Consider the following 23232-nt stretch of genomic DNA (forward strand, 5'->3'; position numbering starts at 1 on the left):
GCCACGACCAGTCAAATGTTATTGGGTCTCTTTGGATAGGAAAGAGGTGACGATTTGGGTAATTGCATTGGCATGACTCTTTCTCCCCTACGCTCCCCCACCCTCATCTTATCCCATCCTTTTGGGTTGAATAGGGGATATTTTTAAAGGAACTGGCAGCAGAGTCCATCACAGAAACATAATCCCTCCTGTTTCTCCACTGGAGCTCCACTTGACAGTCCCGTAATGAGAGTCTTTGCAAATTCCTCACAGTTTACTGAATTGACAGCCTGAAGAGCTGAGACTGTTTCCCCACTGATGGGAAATTCAGACACGGACACACACAAAACCCCCCCAAGCAAATCTCACAAACATCTTTAACCCCGCCGAAGTGACTAAGGAAAAGGGGAATTGGGTTTTAAAATAAAAATATCCATCCAAGTGCCTCTCTCTTCCTTTTTTTTTCTTTTAAAAAAGAGCAGTTTAAATACTGATTGGATCTGAAGTGGTCGGGTCAACTGAGGTAGTGACGGGATCAAAGTACGTCGCTGCTAGATTGTTCCAATGGCCGGCATTCTTGAAAGACGGGAAAGGGAGGTGGCTTTGGCGGTGTGGGTCTGTGTGTCATGGACCAGCATGCAGACGCCTCCTCAGAGGCTGAAGGAAGGAGCTATCTAGCTTGCTCTATGGCAGGGGTGTCAAACTCATTTGTTGAGAGGGCCAGATCTGACCTAAATGAGACCTTGTCAGGCCAGGCCGTGTCGGGCTAAGCCATTTGTGTACCTATTTAAGATTAGGTAGCAGAAGGCCTTTTTTGGTAGAAACCCCCCAGCAGGATCTCATTCACATAGGGCTTTTTTGTAGAAAAGGCCCAGCAGGAATTCATTTGCATATTAGGCCACACCCTCTGATGCCAAGCCAGCTGGATCTGCGTTCCTGCTCACAAAAAAAGCCTTGGGTAGCGGAGATAGAAACTTTTTAAAGGACACAAACACAACTAAAGATTTTTTTTTAAGCTTAAAATGAAACATACTTAAAATTTTAGCACCTGTTGTTCTTAAAGATCGTAAAGGTGCTTTCTTTGTATTTCTCCATAGAATCCAGGGAACTGGGCAAAGGAAGCTCTGACTCTTTCCCTCCCTTCCCAGGGGACCAGGAAGGAGAGGAGCTCAACCGATGGAGAAAGTCAAGGTTTTGCTCTGTAGCTCTGCTGTGCGATTGAGCAAACCTTGCAAAGCAAGCTGAGATGCAGAAGGAAGCAAGAGAGAGGGAAAAGGAAGCCGATGACAGCCAGTTGCTCGGGGGCCTGATAGAAATCCTCTGGGGGCCTGATTGGGCTCCTGAGCCACATGTGTGACACCCCTGCTCTATGGTGTTTGTAGTCTTGGAGGACTGAGCAAGAGAAATTGGCAGTCCGTTCTTCTAACTGTCTCTCCGCCCCCTTGCAGCAGCATTTAAGGTCTCAGTTCAACCACAGCCATAGGTCAACAGTCACTTTCCACCACCAGGCCATGGCCAGCACCTTGACTTGACCTTGGAAGTGTAGCCAGTGCAGATAACATGGCACCAGTAGACACCTCCATCTGCCAAGGATAAGTACTCCATGAAATCTACAGCAATGATATATAAGAGGGAGGGACGGTGGCTCAGTGGTAGAGCATCTGCTTGGAAAAGCAGAAGGTCCCAGGTTCAATCCATGGCATCTCCAAAAAAGGGTCCAGGCAAATAGGTGTGAAAAACCTCAGCTTGAGACCCTGGAGAGCCGCTGCCAGTCTGAGAAGACAATACTCACTTTGATGGACCAAAGGTCTGATTCAGTATAAGGCAGCTTCATATGTTCATATGTTCATATGAGGCATCCAGAGAGAGAGTCAGCAGATACATTTAGCTTGCCATAGAAAAGTAAGTTAAGTGAGGAGGGAAGGGCAGAAACCGTGGCAGTGATAGCCGTTTGCTGTTTATCGTCAGAGTGCGGTTGCAGCACGAATTGGGTATTGACGTGCGATAAAAACCATCCCCCGTAGTGGTCCTGTCAGCATGCTCCTGTTATAAATATACTGGTTATAATCCCAGGAGACTACATAAAGAGACTTCTCCTTCATCCCACCCCAGGCATTGGTTATTGAGGTCCCCTTTTCCAGCGACAAACCTGTAGAGTTTTGTAAACGATATCAGAAATTGGGGTTGGCTTAGATAAACCTGCCCACACTTTCTTTTGGCCATTGAAAGCAGCTTTTTTTTTTCTCAGAAAGCTGACTCCAGGCAAAAAGTCTTGTCTGAGGAAAGGCAAAAAGTCCTGCCCGAGAAGCCAGTGCTCTGGAAGAACCGTCTGCTGTTTTTTGTTTTCGAGGTCCTTGGTTAAAAAATTAAAATGTAGCTGAATGAGCGACCCAGTGAGGTTTTATCCCATTGCAGTCGCATTGCATTAGAGTCGGTTTGATGTAGTGCAGGGGTGGCCAACGGTAGCTCTCCAGATGTTTTTTGCCTACAACTCCCATCAGCCCCAGCCAGCATGGCTGATTTGTTTCCCTCCTTCTCCACATGCAGCTTCAGGGATGACCTTGGTCAGCCACATTTCTTGCAGAGCTGCTCTATAATATAGTGGGTTCAATGCACAGAGGAGACAAGCTTGCAGTGATCATAGCTTTTTATTTAGTTACAGCATGGTAACGAGTAAGATAGAAGACTGCCCAACGGGGCCAACTATATATAGTCCCTGGTACCCGTGCTGGAACACCATTGGGTTGTTTGAACTAGCAGGGGGCCTCTGATTGGGCCAGGGTAGCGGGGATTTGGATCCTACTGCCCATTGTTCCTAAGTCCTCAAGCTCAGTCCTTCAGGCTCCAGTGAGCCAGGCAGGAACAGTGGTAGATGAAACCTGAAGTCCCTATATACAACATGTTCTCTCAAGAGCAGTTCTCTCAGAGCTCTCTCAACCCCTCCTATCTCACAGGATGTCCGTTATGGGGAGAGGAAGGTAAGCCGCTCTGAGACGCCGAGTGAAGGGCGGGGTATAAATCTAATCTCCTCCTCTTCCTCTTCAAAAAAGCTAGAAATGCATCATTCCCTTGGGTATCGCACTAGCCATGCCTTGAACCAGGGCTTTTTGTATAGAAAAAGCCCAACAGGAACACATTGGCATGTTAGGACACACCCCCTGATATCATCATTTCACACAGGGCTTTTTTGTAGAAGAAGCCCATCAGGGACTCCTTTGCATATTAGGCCACACCCCCTGACATCACCGTTGTTTCACACAGGGCTTTTTTGTCGAAAAAGCCCATCAGGGACTCCTTTGCATATTAGGCCACACCCCCTGATAGCATCGTTGTTTCACACAGGGCTTTTTTGTCAAAAAAGCCCATCAGGGACTCCTTTGCATATTAGGCCACACCCCCTGACATCACCGTTGTTTCACACAGGGCTTTTTTGTCAAAAAAGCCCATCAGGGACTCCTTTGCATATTATGCCACACCCACTGACATCACCGTTGTTTCACACAGGGCTTTTTTGTCAAAAAAGCCCATCAGGGACTCCTTTGCATATTAGGCCACACACCCTGACATTACCGTTGTTTCACACAGGGCTTTTTTGTCGAAAAAGCCCATCAGGGACTCCTTTGTATATTAGGCCACACCCCCTGACATCACCGTTGTTTCACACAGGGCTTTTTTGTCGAAAAAGCCCAGCAGGGACTCCTTTGCATACCAGGCCACACCTCCTGGTGCCAAGCCAGCCGGAACTGCATTCCTGTGTGTTGCTGCTCGAAAAAGCCATGCCTTGAGCACATGAAGCTGCCTTATACCGTTCAGAATCGAGGTCGATCAAGGTCATTCTTGTCTGCTCAGTGGTGGAGGCTTCCCAAGGTCTCAGGTGAAGGTCTTTCACGTCACCTGCTGCCTGGTCCTTTTAAACTGGAGATACCAGGGATATTTTTTATCAGGTTATTTTTAAATTGCCATTTGAATTTTGAATGATTGCTATAGGTGCATTGTTGTCTTAGGGGATTTTGTATTTCTAAAATAAGCTTTGTTAGCTGTTCCAAAATGCAAGAATGATGGGATGTAAATCATTTAAATAAACAATATGCAAGCCAAAGTGTTTGTATAAACTTATTCCAAAGGCTGAAGTCTAGCAAGAGCAGAACTAGGTATCCCTCAGTAGTGAAGAACTCTATACCAGCTGACACGATACCTATTACAGGCAGCTGTGGGGAACAGGTACACACAAGGGAGGGGCGGTGGTTCAGTGGTAGAGCATCTGCTTGGTAAGCAGAAGGTCCCAGTTTCAATCCCTGGCATCTCCAACTAAAAAAGGTCCAGACAAGTAGGCGTGAAAAACCTCAGCTTGAGACCCTGGAGAGCCACTGCCAGTCTGAGTAGGCAATACTGACTTTGATGGACCCAGGGTCTGATACAGTAGAAGGCAGCTTCATAAGTTCACATGTTCACATGAAGCTGCCTTATACTGAATGAGAACAGCAGTCCATTAAAGTCAGGACTGTCTACTCAGACGGGCAGCAGCTCTCCAAGGTCTCAGGTGGGGAGGGTCATCACTTTCTACCTGGTCCTTTTAACTGGAGATACCTAGGATTGGACCTAGGACCTTCTACATCCCATGCAGATGCTTTGCCACTGAGCCATAGCCTTATGTTTCTATCCCTCCAAACCCAACCAGGATGTAATACTTACATCTTCTACCACGTAACTGAGTCTCTTTGTTCCTGATAGCTTTGGTTTGGACAGCGCCGGCTTGCCTACTTCTCGAACTCATTATGCCTTGAGGATTGAAGCTGGTGCTTTAATACAACTTTCACAAATTTGGGGTTCCAGACATAAGAACTGAAAAATGGAGAATTTTGGAACATAAAAACATATGAGAAGCCATGTTGGATCAGGCCAATGGCCCATCCAGTCCAACACTCTGTGTCACACAGTGGCCAAAAAACCCAGGTGCCATCAGGAGGTCCATCAGTGGGGCCAGAAGTCCTCCCACTTTTGTCCCTCCCAAGCACCAAGAATACAGAGCATCACTGCCCCAGACAGAGTGTTCCATCTATAAGAGCATAAGAGAAGCCATGTTGGGTCAGGCCAATGGCCCATATAGTCCAACACTCTGTGTCACAGAGTGGCCATCAGGCGCCATCAGGAGGTCCATCAGTAGGGCCAGGACACGAGAAGTCGTCCCACTGTTGTCCCTCCCAAGCACCAAGAATACAGAGCATCACTTGCCCCAGACGGAGACCAATTTCCCACTCACCTTACACCACTCTCACGTTCCTCTTCTCAGCGGGGCTTCATATGAACATATGAAGCTGCCTTCTACTGAATCAGACCCTTGGTCCATCAAAGTCAGTATTGTCTTCTCAGACTGGCAGCGGCTCTCCAGGGTCTCAAGCTGAGGTTTTTCACACCTATTTGCCTGGACCCTTTTTTGGAGATGCCAGGGATTGAACCTGGGACCTTCTGCTTCCCAAGCAGATGCTCTACCACTGAGCCACCGTCCCTCCCCTTTTTTAAAAGTACACAAAGTTCTTGTCTATCAAAGATTTCAGGTTTTCACGGATGGCATCATCATTAGGGTTTGTAGAATATTTCGGGCTCAAGTGCCATGTTCTACTGGAGAAAGTTTTTCTTCCAGATTTCCTTCCAATTTCACACTATCTGCCCCAGGGCTGCAGCTAGCATTGGCTTTTTCGCGCGGCAAACAGAAACTGGTTTATAGAGGTTTCTGTTTGCTGCACAAAAGAGCCAACAATATGCTGTGTCTATAATAGCCTTCGACTGGAGACTCGTAGCAAGATAAAAACAAGCCTGATGGTGAAGGATTTGCAAATATTATAGGCCAGGCCTGAATGGTTTGCCACGGGGGGGCTGTTGACAGTGGATTACCTTTGCCAGGCGTATCATGTATTCCAGCATACAGAACAGTTATGTTTTATGGCTGAAATGCTATCCAAGGACTTTGGCTGCCAAACTCTGAAGGAGAGCTCCCAGAATGCTTAGCACATAAAACATCCAGAAGAAAGCTGAACTGTGCTAGGAATTCCAAACACCTGAATATTATCTTCCCTGATGCTCCATATTAGAGAAGCCCCGAAAATCAAGGAAAGCGTTTTACAACCATCAGCAAGAAAAATGTGATGTCATGAAGCCATTCTGTGGCTAGCCCAAGTTCAAAGGCTCTTCCTTAAATTGGGAAGGATTAGAGACATGTTGGATTCGTGTCCTCATACTGACAAGAAAAGATGAAAGTGAATTTAAATCAAGATTTCAGTTGCTTCTTAATGATGCGGTTATTACGCCAGTTTTGGCAAAGTATTCCCCCGACAAAGTTTTTTTTCCTAAAAATCAACCTTTTAAAACATTAAATTACCCCTTCAGTCTGCCAGCTCTAATGACAAATAAAGCCCTGTTCTATCTCATTACCCACTCTGATTCACCGGCTGGATTAATATTTGGTAAAAACTCTCCACCCTCGTCATAATCATGTGGATATGCAAAAGAGATTGATGGCTCAAAATTACAGAAATTATGCGGGGACTTGAGGTTTTTGCATAATTATGGCATAGGAAATGAAGGAGTTGGGTGTTTTTTTTTCTGAAGACCTGTCTTGACACACTCACCAGATGGAATTTGAGTTGCGCTGCTGTACTTTGTGGATTTGGCACACGGTACGTCAAGAAGATTACGTGTTTCCTGGTGTTCTGTCTTCAGATATCCCTCCTCAAATTGATTCGTTTGCTGGAGAACCTCTTGGTGTCTTCCATGGAGAAAGTGCATGTAGCAGAGAATTCTATAACATGTTCTTGGAGGGTGGAACCTGGAGAGGGACGGTTCAGAATGGGAAGGGACCTCAGCAGAGTATAATGCCATCCAAAGTGGCCATTTTCCCCCAAGGGAATTGACCTCAGTCATCTGGAGATCAGTTGTAAAAGTGGGAGGTTCCCAGGCACCACCTGGAGATGAGCAACCCTAGGGGACAGCCATGTTGACACGGTGAGGCTTTTATCTCTGCCCTTTCTGTGAGTCTCCTGGTTGGCAGCTGTGAGGAACAGGAATGTTGGACTGGAGCAAGGGTGGCCAAACTCGCTGAATGTAAGAGCCGCTCAGACTAGACGTCAGAGGTTTGAGGGCCGCAAGACATGAATGTCAGGTGTTTGAAAGCTGCAAGGAGGGAAGGGAGGGAGGGAGTTGGGGAGAGAGAGGTGGAAAGAAAACAACTTTATCTTTAAATGCGTTCTCTAAGCCACTGGCAGCTTAGCTTGGATAAGTTATTTAGAGACAAATGTGGCGGGGGCTTCAAGAACCACGCAAGATGTGTGAAAGAGCCATATGTGGCTCCTGAGCCACGGTTTGGCCACCCCTGGACTAGACACACATTCAGCAGAAGTCTTCTTTCTTCTTACTGCATTGGGGGGGGGGGTTGTAGCAGGAGCTCCTTTGCATATTAGGCCACACCTCCCTGATGTAGCCAATCCTCCAAGAGCTTACAGGGCTCTTAGTAGAGGGCCTACTGTAAGCTCCAGGAGGATTAGCTACATCAGGGAGGTGTGGCCTAACATGCAAAAGAATTCCTGTTACAAAAAAAGCCCTGCCGTGTCCCTGGAGATATTGGATTTCCTTTTCTTTCCTTGGTCTAATAAAAGCTCTATAACTCAATGCCTTGAACAGTATACCAATCTGGAATTTCATTTATAATCTTTATTTCCCCAAAGACAAAAAGAATGTTTGTTTGTTTGTTTGTTTGTTTTGCAACATGTGAGGTTATGTTAAGATTTTTGATCTGGGAATAGGAAAGGATTAAACTCCTTGTGCTGTTGAATTTCAGGAACAGATTTGTTTCATTTGAAAGATCCGGGGTGAAGCCACCGTCATCCCTTTCCCGGAGCCTGTTCATAAAATTCAATAGAAACATCACCGTCAGCGTTGACACCTGCTTTTTGCGCCAGCGGCCTGTAAACGGTGTGAAATTTTCATATGAATTAAAAAAAAAAATGGGATAGGAATACTGTAAAAGAAAGAAACGAGCTGGGAACACCTGCCAAGGAACGAAAAGACTTGGAACAACATGCAGGATTTTTTTATTATTATTATTATTAAAAAAGAAGCCCAAAGGGGGATCTGTTTGTACACCATTGATGTGTAGCCTCGGAATAACCTTGAATCCTCCAGTTCGCTTACCGAAGACACCTAATCCCCGAGGATTATAGCAGCTTTGACTGGGGCCTTATTCCGACAGCATCCTTTGCTCAAGCCCTTTCAGGTTTTTGTCATGGAGATCTCAGTCCTAGTGGAGTTCACAAGTCCCCTTTGGTCACCAGTGTGTGGGGGGGATAGGGCTGCCAGCTCCAAATTGGGAAGCTCCTGGAGACTGCAGGGTGAAACTTGGGGAGGCAGGGACCTCAGCATAGGGCTACCAAGCTCCTGCTGGGGGGTCAGGGGATCCTGTGCTCGGGAAGCCCCCAACCTGCCAGCAAGGAGCAGGCCGCTTGGGGGATCCCTGCCCCTGAAGAGCCCCATCAGCACATGCCATCCCCAGCATGACGACATCACCCCAGAAGTGATGTCATTGCCCTGGGGAGTGGGGACGTCACGCCAGGGATGCTCTCGGATGCGCCCTAAAAACTCTGTGGTACCGTGAATCCTAGCGCCATGAATCCTAGAGCGTTTCCAGTCTGATACTCTAGGAACCGCGGTAAAACTCTATGGTACCATAGAGTTTTATTGAGAGTCCTAGAGTGTCCCCGGTGTGACATCCCCAGCGTGAGGACATCACTTCCAGGTGACATCATCGTGCCACGTGCACTATGCGCACGTGAGGAACAAGTCCCCTGCCACAGCGGCGGAGGGACTTGGCAACCCTACCAGGGCATGATACAACGCCATAGAGTCCATCCTCCAGTGCATCTGTTTTTCTTAGAGGAGCGGATTTCTGTAGTCTGGAGATGAATTGCAATTCCAGGAGATCCCCAGGTCCCACCTGGAGGCCTAAGTAACCCATACAGCCTCTTGTTTATTTTTTTATTTTATTGAAATCTTTCTATCCAGGAGTTCCCCAGTCCAGTTGGTCACCCTAGCTAGCCAGCATCTTCAGCAACTGTTCATTTGTGAAATAAAGGCAGGGGAAGGTTGTCACCTTTTCCTATTGGTCCTGCTCTTCCCCCTTTAAAACCAGCAGATTTAAGTACATAACCTTTCCTTACCTCTTCACTTCCATGCTAGGAACAGCATCTTTTTGGAAGTTTATCAAGGCATAGCTGTTGTCAAAGGGACAGGAGCAAAGTGTGTGGGGGGGAGAGATGGGGCAATCCTAGTGTAGGGCGGTCATTTAAGGAGCCAGTTTGGTGTAGTGGTTAAGAGTAGACTGGGTTTGGTTCCCCCTCTTCCACATGAAGCCTGCTGGGTAACCTTGGCTCTGTCACAGTTCTCTTAGAGCTGTTCACTCAAGAGCAGTTGTCTCAGAGCTCTCTCGGCCCCACTTACCTCACAGGGTTCCTATTGTGGGGAGAGGAAGGGAAGGAGAATGCGAGCGGCTCTAACTCTTCAAATGAGGGGGGGGGAGTGTAAATCCAATCTCCTCCTTCTCCTCTTCTTCTTCTTCAACCCATTGGACCAGAACCAATGGGTTGAAATTAAATCAAAAGAGCTCAACATTAGGAAGAACTTCTTGACCGTTAGAGCGATTCCTCAGTGGAAGAGGCTTCCTCGGGAGGTGGTGGGCTCTCCTTCCTTGGAGGTTTTGAAACAGAGGCTAGATGGCCATCTGACAGCAATGAAGATCCTGTGAATTTAGGGGGAAGTGTTTGTGAGTTTAGAGCGGTTCCTCAGTGGAACAGGCTTCCTCGGGAGGTGGTGGGCTCTCCTTCCTTGGAGGTTTTTAAACAGAGGCTAGATGGCCATCTGACAGCAATGAGGATCCTGTGAATTTAGGGGGAAGTGTTTGTGAGTTTAGAGCGGTTCCTCAGTGGAACAGGCTTCCTCGGGAGGTGGTGGGCTCTCCTTCCTTGGAGGTTTTTAAACAGAGGTTAAATGGCCATCTGACAGCAATGAGGATCCTGTGAATTTAGGGGGAAGTGTTTGTGAGTTTAGAGCGGTTCCTCAGTGGAACAGGCTTCCTCGGGAGGTGGTGGGCTCTCCTTCCTTGGAGGTTTTTAAACAGAGGCTAGATGGCCATCTGACAGCAATGAGGATCCTGTGAATTTAGGGGGAAGTGTTTGTGAGTTTAGAGCGGTTCCTCAGTGGAACAGGCTTCCTCGGGAGGTGGTGGGCTCTCCTTCCTTGGAGGTTTTTAAACAGAGGCTAGATGGCCATCTGACAGCAATGAGGATCCTGTGAATTTAGGGGGAAGTGTTTGTGAGTTTAGAGCGGTTCCTCAGTGGAACAGGCTTCCTTGGGAGGTGGTGGGCTCTCCTTCCTTGGAGGTTTTGAAACAGAGGCTAGATGGCCATCTGACAGCAATGAAGATCCTGTGAATTTAGGGGGTGGTGTTTGTGGGTTTCCTGCATTGTGCAGGGGGCTGGACTAGATGACCCTGGAGGTCCCTTCAACCTTATGAGTCTATGATTCTTCTTCATCAACAGAGTCACTGTGCCCTTTAACAGGCAAAAATCCAACCTTTCTCACCACTTTATCTCTATGCCAGAAAAGCTTCACCTGTTGATGTCGGTCTTTCCACTGTTTTTCAAAAGAAGACATCAGTCTTCTCGGCCTGCTTCCACCCGCACCCAGGACTTGTTTTTTTTATAGCAGGAACTCCTTTGCATATTAGGCCACACCCCTCTGATGTAGCCAGTCCTCCAGGAGCTTACAAGGCTCTTCTTACAGGGCCTACTGTAAGCTCTTGGAGGATTGGCTACATCAGGGGTGTGTGGCCCAGGGATGGAATTCTAGCAAGAGCTCCTTTGCATATTAGGCCACACCCCTCTGATGTAGCCAATCCTCCAGGAGCTTACAGGGCTCTTCGTACAGGGCTTACTGTAAACTCTTGGAGAATTGGCTACATCAGGGGGTGTGGCCTAATATGCAAAGGAGCTCCTGCCTATTAAAGAAAAGCCCTGCCCTCACCACTCTCCATCTTTATTAACTGTGGCCTCCACGCTTGCAGACTTTTCCAAACTCTCAGAGCTGCGTTCCTGGTCTTACTGGCCCGCTCATCCACTCTCAGTTGTATAATAAGCTAAAGATTAACTGCTCGTGCTTTGCACTCAATGACAGTGCTTGTGTGTAAGTGGAGCGGGAAAGTCAGAGTTGCCTCCACGACGGAGGATGCTTGCCAAGGCATCTGTGCAAGGGGGAGCCATTTCGCATTTCCCCATTGCTGGCTTTGGTCATAGTGGAACACTCATTAAAAAAACCACACACACACCTGAATGAATCCTGTATGTCTGCCACCCTGCCCATCAGTTGAGAAAGTCAGAAATGGGAATCAGAGGGGCAGTTCTCACTTGTATCTTCATCACTAGAAAGCATAGATGTCCCTGTAGCTGAAGAAGCCCTATCGGTTATATATTCCTCCATGTCTTCAGAGATACGCCAGAGAATGTTGTTCTGGTCTTGGGGTGGCCAAACTTGCTTAAGATAAGAGCCATATAGAGTAAAGTCAGATGTTTGAGAGCCACAAGATGTGAACATCAGATGTGGGAGGGAGGGAGGAAGGAAGGAAAATAGATGGGGGAGGGAGAGATGGAAAGAAAGCAAATTTAAATGCATTCTCCAAGCTGCTGGCTGGCTTGGCTTGGATAAGTGATTTAAAGACACAAATGCCTTTTCCAAGTCATTCAATGGACCAGTGGGAGCTCCATGACCCACACAATATGTGTGAAAGAGCCCGCACGTGGCTCCCAAACCACAGTTTGGCCGTCCCTGCTCTAGGCTTTCTGCTTGTCAGAAGTGCAACAGATGAGGATGTGAAGCAGGGCCTTCTCGGTCGTAGCACCAACAGTTCAAAACTCAAAGCAGCATCCTTATACGCTTGTTGTCTTTTAACCGAGTTAGATTCGAGTCCAGGAGGACCTTTGAGACCAACCAGATTTGGGGGATTCTAATCTTTTGAGAATCAAAGCTCCAGCTTTGATTCTTGAAAGTTTATCCACCAAAAATCTGGTTGATCTCTAAGGCCTTCCCGGACTCGAATCTAGTGTTTCTACTGGAGACTAACATAACTGCCCTCTGAAACCATCTTTTATGTTGTTGTCTAAGAGATGTTTCACTTGAGGTATCTAATCAGTTTGTTACCCTGATACTATTGCTGCTACAATTCATTTGTGTTCAGGTTTGGTTATGATCAGGGCTTTTTTTGTAGCAGGAACTCCTTTGCATATTAGACTGTAAGCTCTTGGAGGATTGGCTGCATCAGGGGTGTGTGGCCTAATATGCAAAGGAGTTCCTGCTATAAAAAACCCCCCCTGGTTATGATGCTTTAATGGCATTTGAGTTAGCAAAGAGCTTTGTGACGTACAGTTCAGTCAGCATGAGCGCCCGGCTTCCTCCAGATTAGCACACAGCCGGCGACTGGCAAGTGAATGCTTGGGGTCGCTCGCTCACATGCAAAGTGCTGTGTTCGAAGGGACGTAAAAAAAGAGAGGCAGAAGCTCTTTCTGTGTCGGTCGGTTGGTTTCATGCTTGCAGTTGCCGAAGGGTGAGCTGCCCTGCATCCGCCAACCCTGAATGCAGAGAAAATAAAAATATGAAATCGATGCACTTAATTTTCAGCGCCGCACTTTGTGCTTTGGAAAACGACAGCTGTTGAGGGCTGTGGGAAGGTCCAGAAATATTACCCGATCTAAGCAGACCTTGCATGCGTGTGTAGATTCCATCTGGTGAAACAATGAGATCTGTGTGTGTGCGAAGCACCGTCAGGTGGCTTCCGATTTATAGTGACCTTATGAATTAATGACCAACGAAATGTCCTGCCATTAACAGCGTCACTCATGTCTTGCAAACTGAGGGCTGTTGGCTTCTTGGATTGTGTCCATCTATATCGTGAGATTTAGAAATCATAAATATGTGTTGAAGCGCAAAAGGGGCACAACCATACTTTGCTTTGCTGCGGGGTGACATGATAGAGGTTTACAAGTTTTTGCATGGGATGGAGAAAGTAGAGAAAGAAGTACTTTTCTCCCTTTCTCACAATACAAGAACTCGTGGGCATTCGATGAAATTGCTGAGCAGTCGGGTTAAAATGGAGAGAAGGAAGTACTTCTTCACCCAAAGGGTGATTAACATGTGGAATTCACTGCCACAGGAGGTGGTGGTGGCTACAAGCATAGCCAGCTTCAAGAGGGGGTTAGATAAAAATATGGAGAAGAGGTCCATCAGTGGCTATTAGCCACAGAGTGTGTGTGTATGTGTTTGTGTGTGTATATCTGGCCACTGTGTGACACAGAGTGTTGGACTGGATGGGCCATTGGCCTGATCCAGCATGGCTTCTCTTCTGTTCTTATGTGACACAGAGTGTTGGACTGGATGGGCCATTGGCCTGATCCAACATGGCTTCTCTTATGTTCTTATTTTTAAAATAATATTTAGGGGAAGGTTCCCAAGTCCAAGAAATATCTGGGGACTTTGGGGCTGGAGCCAGGGGACTTTGGGGGAGAAAGGTTGTGACAAGCATAATTGAACTCCAAAGGGAGTTCTAGAGATCACATTTAAAGGGACCACACACCTTTTAAACGTTTTTCCTCCATTGGAAATAATGAAGGATAGGGGCACCTTCTTTTGAGGTTCATAGAACTGGACCCCCGGTCCGATCTTTTTGAAACCTGGAGGGTATTTTGGGAAGAGGCACTAGATGGTATGCTGAATTTGGTGCCTCTATCTCAAAACACAGCCTCCCCAGAGCCGCAGATATCCACAGATCAATTCTCCATTATATCCTACAGGAATCGGTCTCCATAGGATATAATGCCCAGCAGACGTTTCCCTCCCTCCCTCCCGCTTTCTGATGACCCTGAAGCGGGGGGAGGGCCTCCAAACCGGGGGATCCCCTGCCCCCACCTGGGGATTGGCAACCCTAATTTAGGGACCTGCCTTTCTTCTGAGAAACTTGGCAATGGTCGCTGGAGCACCTTACTATAAACATAACTTTCATTGTTATCAAAGATTTCAGGTTTTCACGGCTGGCATCATCATTAGGGTTTGTAGAATCTTTCGGGCTCAAGTGCCGTGTTCTACTGGAGAAAGTTTTTCTTCCAGTCGTTTCGTTCTCGGCTGCGGAGAACATCCTCAGTGGCGTTGCAGCCGGAGCAGGCGCTCTGACCTTCTTGGCTGCTGTGCATTGAGTGAGGACTTTCATTGCATTTGAAAGATTGATTTCCATTATCAACTTTGTAACCTTTTGCATTAAGCCTGCGGAAGCTTCAGAGAAACGGAGGCAGAGAGGCGCCGCCTTCGTAGCTGTCTGCTACTGTTGGCTTTTTTTCTACAGCAGTTTGACTTGTGAAGAAGACTCTACTTTGCCAGTTCTTGGCAGAAACCATTTGGAGGCCTATTAGTCCCAAGAAAGACTGTGCATATTATAATGCTTCACCTTATTTTGTCCTTATAAAGGACTGAGCATACTGTATGATTTCACCTTATGTACAATTCACTGCTTTAAGTGGTTGTTTATGTTTCCTTTATAAATTTCAATGAATTTGTTGGTTATATTTGTTGGTTATATTGGAGGCTGGTTTAATCACAGAACCCTTAGGGGCTCCCCTGCTACCCACCTGGGGGTTGGCAAGCCTAATGTAGGGACCTGCCTTTCTTCTGAGAAACTTGGCACCCAAGGCAGGTAAAAACTGTTTCCACACTAGGCTTGTTCCGGCACCCTGATGCTTCCATCTGATTTCGCACAAGCTGCTGCAGGGCTGCGACTTGGCCCGCCTCTTTTGCATGGCAAGCGCTGCAGAAACCGGTTTTCAGAGGCTCTCGCTTGCCGTGGGAAAGAGGCGAGGCAAGTCGCCGCCCCGTGGCAGCTTGTGCAAAATCTGACGGAAGACCTCCGACGCCGGAACAAGCCTAGCGGGGAATCTGTCAGTATACAAATTGGATAAATAAACATTCAAACAACAGATAGTAAATAGCGCAATAACCTCTGTAAAAACAGCTTGTTCTAAGTTTGGAATATACTGTATGTTTGTTTGAATTTGTTATTTTATGTGTGCCTTAATTAATTCTCCTTTTGGGAGAAAAGTGGGATAAAGCTCTTTAAATAACTTCTTGGTTCATCTCCAGGTTGGAGAAATTCCTAGAGATTTAGGGCTGAGCCTGGGAGGCACCAGGGTCTGTGCCCCAGAATCCACCCTCCCAAGCAACCATTTCCTCCAGGGGAACTGATCTCTGCCATCTGGAAATCAGCGGTAATTCGAGGAGATCACCAGGCCCCACCAGGAGATTGGCAACCCTAACTGTGCTGCTTCTCTTAGTCTGCAGACAGAACGAATGCCATACAAGCTTGTGGAGCCTGACTTACAAATACAGCAGTTGGTGGTAGAGTGGACTGTACCACATCAGATTGTATGCATGTGGGGGGGGGAGGGGACTGAATTATGCTTTTGAATGTTCTTCTACACACCACCTGCCTGCAAGTAGAAAACTAACCCATCAGGGAGACAATTACAGCTCAACCAGCTGCCCAGTTGTGCTGGTTCTCCGTTTGAAGACAGATTGGTGCATAGAGGAATAGCAGGGCTGCTAACATTGGGTTGGGAAATACCTGGAGATTTGGGTGGTGGAGTCTGGAGAGAGTGGGGTTTGGGGAGGGGAGGGACCTCAGCAGGGCACAGTGTCGTAGAATCCACCTCCCAAAAGCAAGCCATTCTCTCCAGGAGAAGTGATATCTGGTGTCTGGAGATCAGTTGTAATTCCAGGAGATCTCCAGGTCCCACCTGGAGGCTGGCAACCCAGTCCCACCCCCTCCAGGAGCTACAGCCTCACTCTCCTGCATTTACAGACTTGGCCCCAGTAACTTATAGTGCAGTTATAGAGAGCGCCTGTTAGCCAGGAGAAAGCACGAGCTTTTCTGTGCCCAGAATTTAATCTCCTGATTGATGAAGCATCTAACAGGCAACTGCAATGTTCTCTCCCCTTCGACATTCATTCCGGGCATGACCTGTCACCAGGCCAAGAAGATTTCTTGGGAGGCCTTAAAAAAAACAGAAGGAGGGGAAGGGAGAGAGAAGGACAGAGAAGCTTCAGCATCTTCTGGGTCTCTTATCCTAGCCTGTCTCCTCCCTCTGAAACGCTGTCTGGCTAAAATAATGGGCAACCTTGCAGCATCCTTTCCAAAACTTCCCTTCAGTCTTTCCCCTTCTCCATCCATCCAAGAGCCCGCAAACTGACTATACAAAGCTGCCTTATGCTGACTCAGAGATTAACTTGCCAAGGGTAGCATTATTTGCCTTGATTGACGGCAGCGCTCTGAGGTCTCGGGCAGAGAAAAGCTTTTCCTGGCTCCTGAGCTGTGAGCTCCTAGCATCAGCGATACCAGGAACGGGACCTGGGCCTTTCTGTATCTAAAGCAGGCAATACTGATTAAGGGAAAGGAGAGCTGAGTTAGGGTTGCCTGGAGGACAGAGGTTTGTTTCTTTCCTCCCGTGATCGTGTGGGTGGGGGGTGCTACGTACCGTCAAGTCGCTTTCAGTTTAGGGCAACCCTATGAGAGCCGGTTTGGTGTAGTGGAACTTCTGAGCGCTCCACCTCCTTGTCCATTGAATAGTAGGTGCAGCTGCATAACAATCCCTGGATGAGCTCCGCCACATATTTTTTCTACAAAACGACCCCTGGCTCTTGCAAGAGTTGTCCTTGAAAGGGCAGCTTCTGTGAAAGCTCTCTCAGCCCCACCCACCTCACAGGGCGTCTGTTGTGGGGGGAAGAAGATAAAGGAGATTGTGAGCCGCTCTGAGTCTCTGATTCAGAAAGAAGGGCGGGTATAAATCTGCAGTTCTTCTTCTTCATCGTCTTCTTCGAATCTGTGACTTCCAAAACATCCTTTCCTTAACAGCCCTGCTCAGGTCTTGCAGACTGAAGGCTGGGGCTTCCTCGATTGAGTCCATCCACGGCACGCTGGGACTTCTTTTTACCTAGCTATGATTGCCAGCCTCCAGGTGGGACCTGGAGATCACCCAATTTTAACAACTGATCTCCAGCTGGCTGAGGTCAGCTCCCCTGGAGAAAACGGCTGCTTTGAGAGGTGGGCTCCGTGGCTTTGTATCCTGCTGAGGCTCCTCCCCTCCCCAAACCCCGCCCCCTTCCGGGTCCACCCTTAAAGTCTCCTGGTATTTTCCAACCCAGACCTGGCAACCCTATTTCCTACTTCCTTCAGCTTTTCCTAACATTATTGTCTTTTCCAGTGAGCCTTGTCATAAGAGTAAGTAAGTAAGTAAAATTTTATTTGTATCCCGCCCTCCCCGCCTAGGCAGGCTCAGGGCGGCTAACAACATCTCATACAAATACAATAGTAAATATAAAAACTTTAAATTTAACAATAAAACTTTAAATTTGACATCATTTAAAAACCAGTTGATGTATTTAAAAATTCATATAATTTAAGTTAATCTGGCAGCAATGGTGGCATTCTGACGCTAGTTCTGCCAGTTTGATTAGTTCCATGTTGACATAGGTCCTTAGACAGGACCGTGTTGGCGGATCCTTAATTAGCAACAATTCAGCAGTCAATATATGCTCGTTTAAAGAGGGTAGTCTTGCAGGCCCTGCGGAACTGATCAAGGTTCCGCAGGGTCCGCACCTCCTCAGGAAGCTGATTCCATAGGGCGGGGGCCGTGGTTGAAAAGGCCCGTGCTCGAGTGTTCTGTAGCTTGATCTCTTTCGGCCCAGGGATAGTCATTTTATTTTTTCCGGCTGACCTCACTGCCCTCTGGGGTTCATATGGGGAGAGACGGTCCCTCAGGTAGGCGGGTCCTCGGCCATATAGGGCTTTAAAGGTAATGACCAGCACTTTGTACTGGACCCGGTAAGAGAAGCCATGCTGGATCAGGCCAAAGGCCCATCCAGTCCAACACTCTGTGTCACATAAGAACATAAGAGAAGCCATGTTGGATCAGGCCAGTGGCCCATCCAGTCCGACACTCTGTGTCACATAAGAACATAAGAGAAGCCCTGTTGGATCAGGCCAATGGCCCATCCAGTCCAACACTCTGTGTCACATAAGAACATAAGAGAAGCCATGTTGGATCAGGCCAGTGGCCCATCCAGTCCGACACTCTGTGTCACATAAGAACATAAGAGAAGCCCTGTTGGATCAGGCCAATGGCCCATCCAGTCCGACACTCTGTGTCACATAAGAACATAAGAGAAGCCATGTTGGATCAGGCCAGTGGCCCATCCAGTCCGACACTCTGTGTCACATAAGAACATAAGAGAAGCCATGTTGGATCAGGCCAAAGGCCCATCCAGTCCAACACTCTGTGTCACATAAGAACATAAGAGAAGCCATGTTGGATCAGGCCAATGGCCCATCCAGTCCAACACTCTGTGTCACATAAGAACATAAGAGAAGCCCTGTTGGATCAGGCCAATGGCCCATCCAGTCCAACACTCTGTGTCACATAAGAACATAAGAGAAGCCATGTTGGATCAGGCCAATGGCCCATGCAGTCCAACACTCTGTGTCACATAAGAACATAAGAGAAGCCATGTTGGATCAGGCCAATGGCCCATGCAGTCCAACACTCTGTGTCACATAAGAACATAAGAGAAGCCATGTTGGATCAGGCCAGTGGCCCATCCAGTCCAAAACTCTGTGTCACATAAGAACATAAGAGAAGCCCTGTTGGATCAGGCCAATGGCCCATGCAGTCCAACATTCTGGGTCACACTGTGGCCAATATATGTGTATACACACACACACACACACACACACACACATATATATATAGTGTGGCTAATAGCCACTGATGGACCTCTGCTCCATATTTTTATCCAATCCCCTCTTAAAGCTGGCTGTGCTTGTAGCCGCCGCCACCTCCTGTGGCAGCCGCCACCACCTCCTGTCTTCTCATGATGGGACCAAAGTACGAGAGCCTCAGTGCAGTCATTTTAGCTTCTAAGAAGAAGTCAGGCTGGATTTCATATGGGACCCAATTATTTGGCAGTCCGCGGGATCTGTAAAACTTTCCTCCAACCCTACATGTCAAAGGAATCAATGTTCTTCCTGTGTCCACTGTCCCTTAGTTGTCTATTTGTGGTTTTACAATTTTTTGAAATACTTCCAAATTCTGTTAGAACTGTTCCCCTGGAATTTCCTCCCGGGGTGGTTTAACTGCAGTCCTCCTCCCCAGTAGTGTCCTCAGCTCATGTTTGTAGGGGCGGGGCCAGGGCGTTTTTTGTAAGCAGGAACTCCTTTACATATTAGGTCACACCCTTCTTATGTAGCCAATCCTCCAAGAGCTTACGGGGCTCTTCTTACAGGATCTAAAGCAAGCATTACTGATTAAGGGAAATGAAAGCTGGGTTAGGGGTTGGCTGGAGGACAGAGGTTTGTTTCTTTCTCCCGTGATTGTGTGGCTGAGGGGTGCTACGTGCTGTCAAGCTCTCGGAGGATTGGCTACATCAGGGGCGTGTGGCCTAATATGCAAAGGAGTTCCTGGTAGGGGCCACGGCTCAGTGGCAGAGCATCCGCTTGGCAGTTGATGACGTGAATATGTGTTCATGCAGAAGGTCCCAGGTCAATCCCTGGCACTCCCCATTAATAGCATCAGGTAGTAGGTGGCGTGAAAGACCTCAGCCTGAGACCCTGGAGAGCCAGGAGGAGGAGCCATGGCTCAGTGGAAGAGCCTCTGCTTGGCATGCAGAAGGTCCCCGGTTCAATCCCCACCATCTCCCATTAAAAGAACCAGGCGGTAGGTGATGGGAAAGACCTCAGTCTGAGACCCTGGAGAGCCACGGCCAGTCTGAGTGGACAGTCCTGAACTTGATGGACCAGTGGTCTGATTCAATATAAGACAGCTCAAACGTGGGGCAGTGGCTCAGCGGTAGAGCATCTGCTTGGCATGCAGAAGGTCCCAGATTCAGTCCCCAGCATCTCCAATTAAAAGGCTCAGGCAGTAGGTGAAGCGAAAGACCTCAGCCTGAGACCTTGGAGAGCTGTTGCCTGTCTGAGTAGAGACAATTCTGACAATGATGATGGTGGATTCATATCCCGCCCTGTACTCTGAATCTCAGAGCGGTCACAATCTCCTTTACCTCCCCCCCATAACAGACACCCTGTGAGGTAGGTGGGGCTAAGAAAGCTCTTATAGCAACTGCTCTTTCAAGGACAACTCCTACAAGAGCCATGGCTGACCCAAGGCCATTCCAGCAGCTGCAAGTGGAGGAGTGGGGAATCAAACCCGATTCTCCCAGATAAGAGTCCACGCGCTTAACCACTACACCAAACTGGCTGATTGATAGGCTGATTGTCTCAGGGATTTTTTTTTTTGTAGCAGGAACTTCTTTGCATATGAGGTCACACACCCCTGATGTAGCCAATCTTCCTGGAGCTTGCAGTAGGCCCTGTACGAAAAGCCCTGTAAACTCCAGGAGGATTGGCTACATCAGTGGGGTGTGGCCTAATATGCAAAGGAGTTCCTGCTTTTAAAAAAAAGGCCTGGATTGTCTGATTCCGCATAAGACAGCTTCCTGTATTCCCCCCAGCTCAGAAGACATGACAGTGCTGTCATGTTTCTTCCGTTCCTTCCCCACCCCCCACAAGTGGGCGACACACCCAGCGATTGCGTTTCTTGATGTCAGGATGGGTTTGAGTGTTCCTCATTAGAAGCCGGCGTATAGCTGTGAATCCTTGCTCCGCTTCTGCTTAAAACGCTTGGTTGGCATGCGGGTGGCCCAGCCGGCCTTCTGTGATGTTGGATCCAAGCTCATAGGGGGAGGGATGCGCATGGGGTAGCGCTTTGGGAAGCCCGGTGAGCATTATCAGCCTCATTTATCTAGCCGCCTCTTTGCTCATCCACGCAGATGCTGTTAAATTTAATGGGAGGTCTGTGCGGGGAAGAAATGCCACCCGATAGGCACCCTCTTAGTTTATGCTGCCATGTGGAGCTCTGGTTGTTTTCGAGGCAGCGTTTCTCCTAGGGTTGCCAAGTCCAATTCAAGAAATATCTGGGGACTTTGGGGGTGGAGCCAGGAGACTTTGGGGATGGAGCCAGGAGCAAGGCTGTGACAAGCACAGTTGAACTCCAAAGGGAGTTCTGGCCATCACATTTAAAGGGACCACAGGCCTTCCCTCCTAGGAAATAATGAAGGATAGGGGCACCTTCTTTGGAAGCTCATAGAATTGGACCCCGCAGTCCAATCCTTTTGAAACTTGGAGATTCTTTTGAGAAGAGGCATCAGATGCTATGCTGCAAATTTGCTGCCTCTACCTCAAAAAATAGCCCCCCCAGACCCCCAGATACCCGCTGATCAATTCTCCATTATTCCCTATGGGAATTGATCTCCATAGGGAATGAGTGCCCGGCAGATATTTCCCTCCCCCTCCCCACCCCCCCGTTTTCTGATGACCCTGAAGCAGGGGGAGGGCCTCCAAACCGGGGGATCCCCTGCCCCCACCTGGGAATTGGCAACCCTAGTTTCCCCCCAAGCTGATGCTGTTTAAGAAAGGCTGGAGTTGCAATCAGGAGATGTCCGATGCTCACCGGGGGGGGGGGGGGATGTTCAGAGCACCATCCCCAAGGTTCCACCCGCTATACGACACCCCTCCGGGGCAGATTGCCCGTGAGAGCCACTGGGGCAAGTACTGATAGACGGATGACCTGGGGGACCCCCACAATACTGAGGCCACTGCAGGCCTAAGAAATGGGCAGCCCATGCCTGGGACTAGGATTGCCAAGTCCAATTTAAGAAATATCTGGGGACTTTGGGGGTGGAGCCAGGAGACATTGGGGGCGGGGCCGAGAGCAAGGGTGTGACAAGCATAATTGAACTTCAATAGAGTTCTGGCCATCACATTTAAAGGGACTGCGCAAATTTTTAAATGCCTTACTTCCATAGGAAATATTGAAGGATAGGGGCACCTTCTTTTGGGGCTCATAGAATTGGACCCCCTGGTCCAATCTTTTTGAAACTTGGGAGGTATTTTGGGGAGAGGCACTAGATGCTATACTGAAAATTTGGTGCCTCTATCTCAAAAAACAGCCCCCCCCAGAGTCCCTGATACCCGCGGTTCAATTCCCCATCATTCCCTATGGGAATCGTTCATAGAGGTGCATGATGGCTCTGGGGGCGGGGCTTCCCCCGCAGGCCAGCTGGCTGGGGGAGGGGGGAAGCCTGTAAAACTGGGGGATCCCCCTCTGAGACCTGGGGATTGGGAAGCCTACCTGGGACAGGGCTAGGGTTGGCAATCCCCAGGTGAGGCAGGTAAAAAGGGAACAGGAACCCTCCGCGAAAACCAGCCTCCCAAAGCAAAAAAAACAAACACTAAACTACTACAAATATTAAAGGATTATTTCACACAACAATTGTTTACAAGAAAAATACATAAGGAACGTCTACCCCCCACACCCAAAGTCACTTAGAAACAAATTAATGTCCAGAATTCCTTAACAGATGAGTGCAGGTAGTAATTCCAATGGTGAAGTTGTCCACAGAGTTCCATGATCCAAAGAATTTCTTCTGCACAAGAAATGATACGCAACGCAGTAGTACTCTCATCTCACATTTCGCATTTTGCTTCTCCGAGCTTAGGCAAAGTTTTTATACAATTCAAACACTGCTGCTAACTTTTGCTTCTATCCAGTATGCTTGTAATCGCTTCTATCCAGTATGGTTAGAAATTGACCATACTGGCTAGGAGCCTAGAGAAGGTGGTGTTTGGAGACAGGAGGGTCCTCAGTGGAGTATACCTTTCAAAGCAGCCATTTTCTCCGGGGGGAGAGATCTCTGCTGTCTGGAGGTGCATTGTCACTCCAGATCTCCAGGCCCCACCTGGAGACTGGCAACTCTAACCGAAGCTCAGCCACTAGCAGCTAGAGAAACGTGGACCTAGGAAGGAGAACTTACAGCCAATATTCTCTCTAAGCTGTGGAATCTTGTGAGCAAAAATTCTATTTTGTGAACTACTGGCATTAAAGTCTGGGGTAGAATTCTAGCAGGCGCTCCTTTGCATATTAGGCCACACACCCCTGATGTAGCCAATCCTCCCAAGAGCTTACAAAAAAGAGTCTCATAAGCTCTTGGAGGATTGGCTACATCAGAGGGATGTGGCCTAATATGCAAAGGAGCTCCTGCTAGAATTCCAGCCCTGATTAAAGTGGT

The 23232-nt window shown here is 48.1% G+C and overlaps 1 protein-coding gene across 1 annotated transcript in view; it reads left to right on the forward strand.

Annotated features, from left to right (window-relative positions):
* Window positions 1-23232, forward strand: part of GRIK4 (glutamate ionotropic receptor kainate type subunit 4) — a 901771-nt gene that overhangs the window by 548998 nt on the left and 329541 nt on the right.

The sequence above is a fragment of the Heteronotia binoei genome, chromosome 12, assembly GCF_032191835.1.
Source record: "Heteronotia binoei isolate CCM8104 ecotype False Entrance Well chromosome 12, APGP_CSIRO_Hbin_v1, whole genome shotgun sequence".
NCBI classification, from domain to species: domain Eukaryota; kingdom Metazoa; phylum Chordata; class Lepidosauria; order Squamata; family Gekkonidae; genus Heteronotia; species Heteronotia binoei.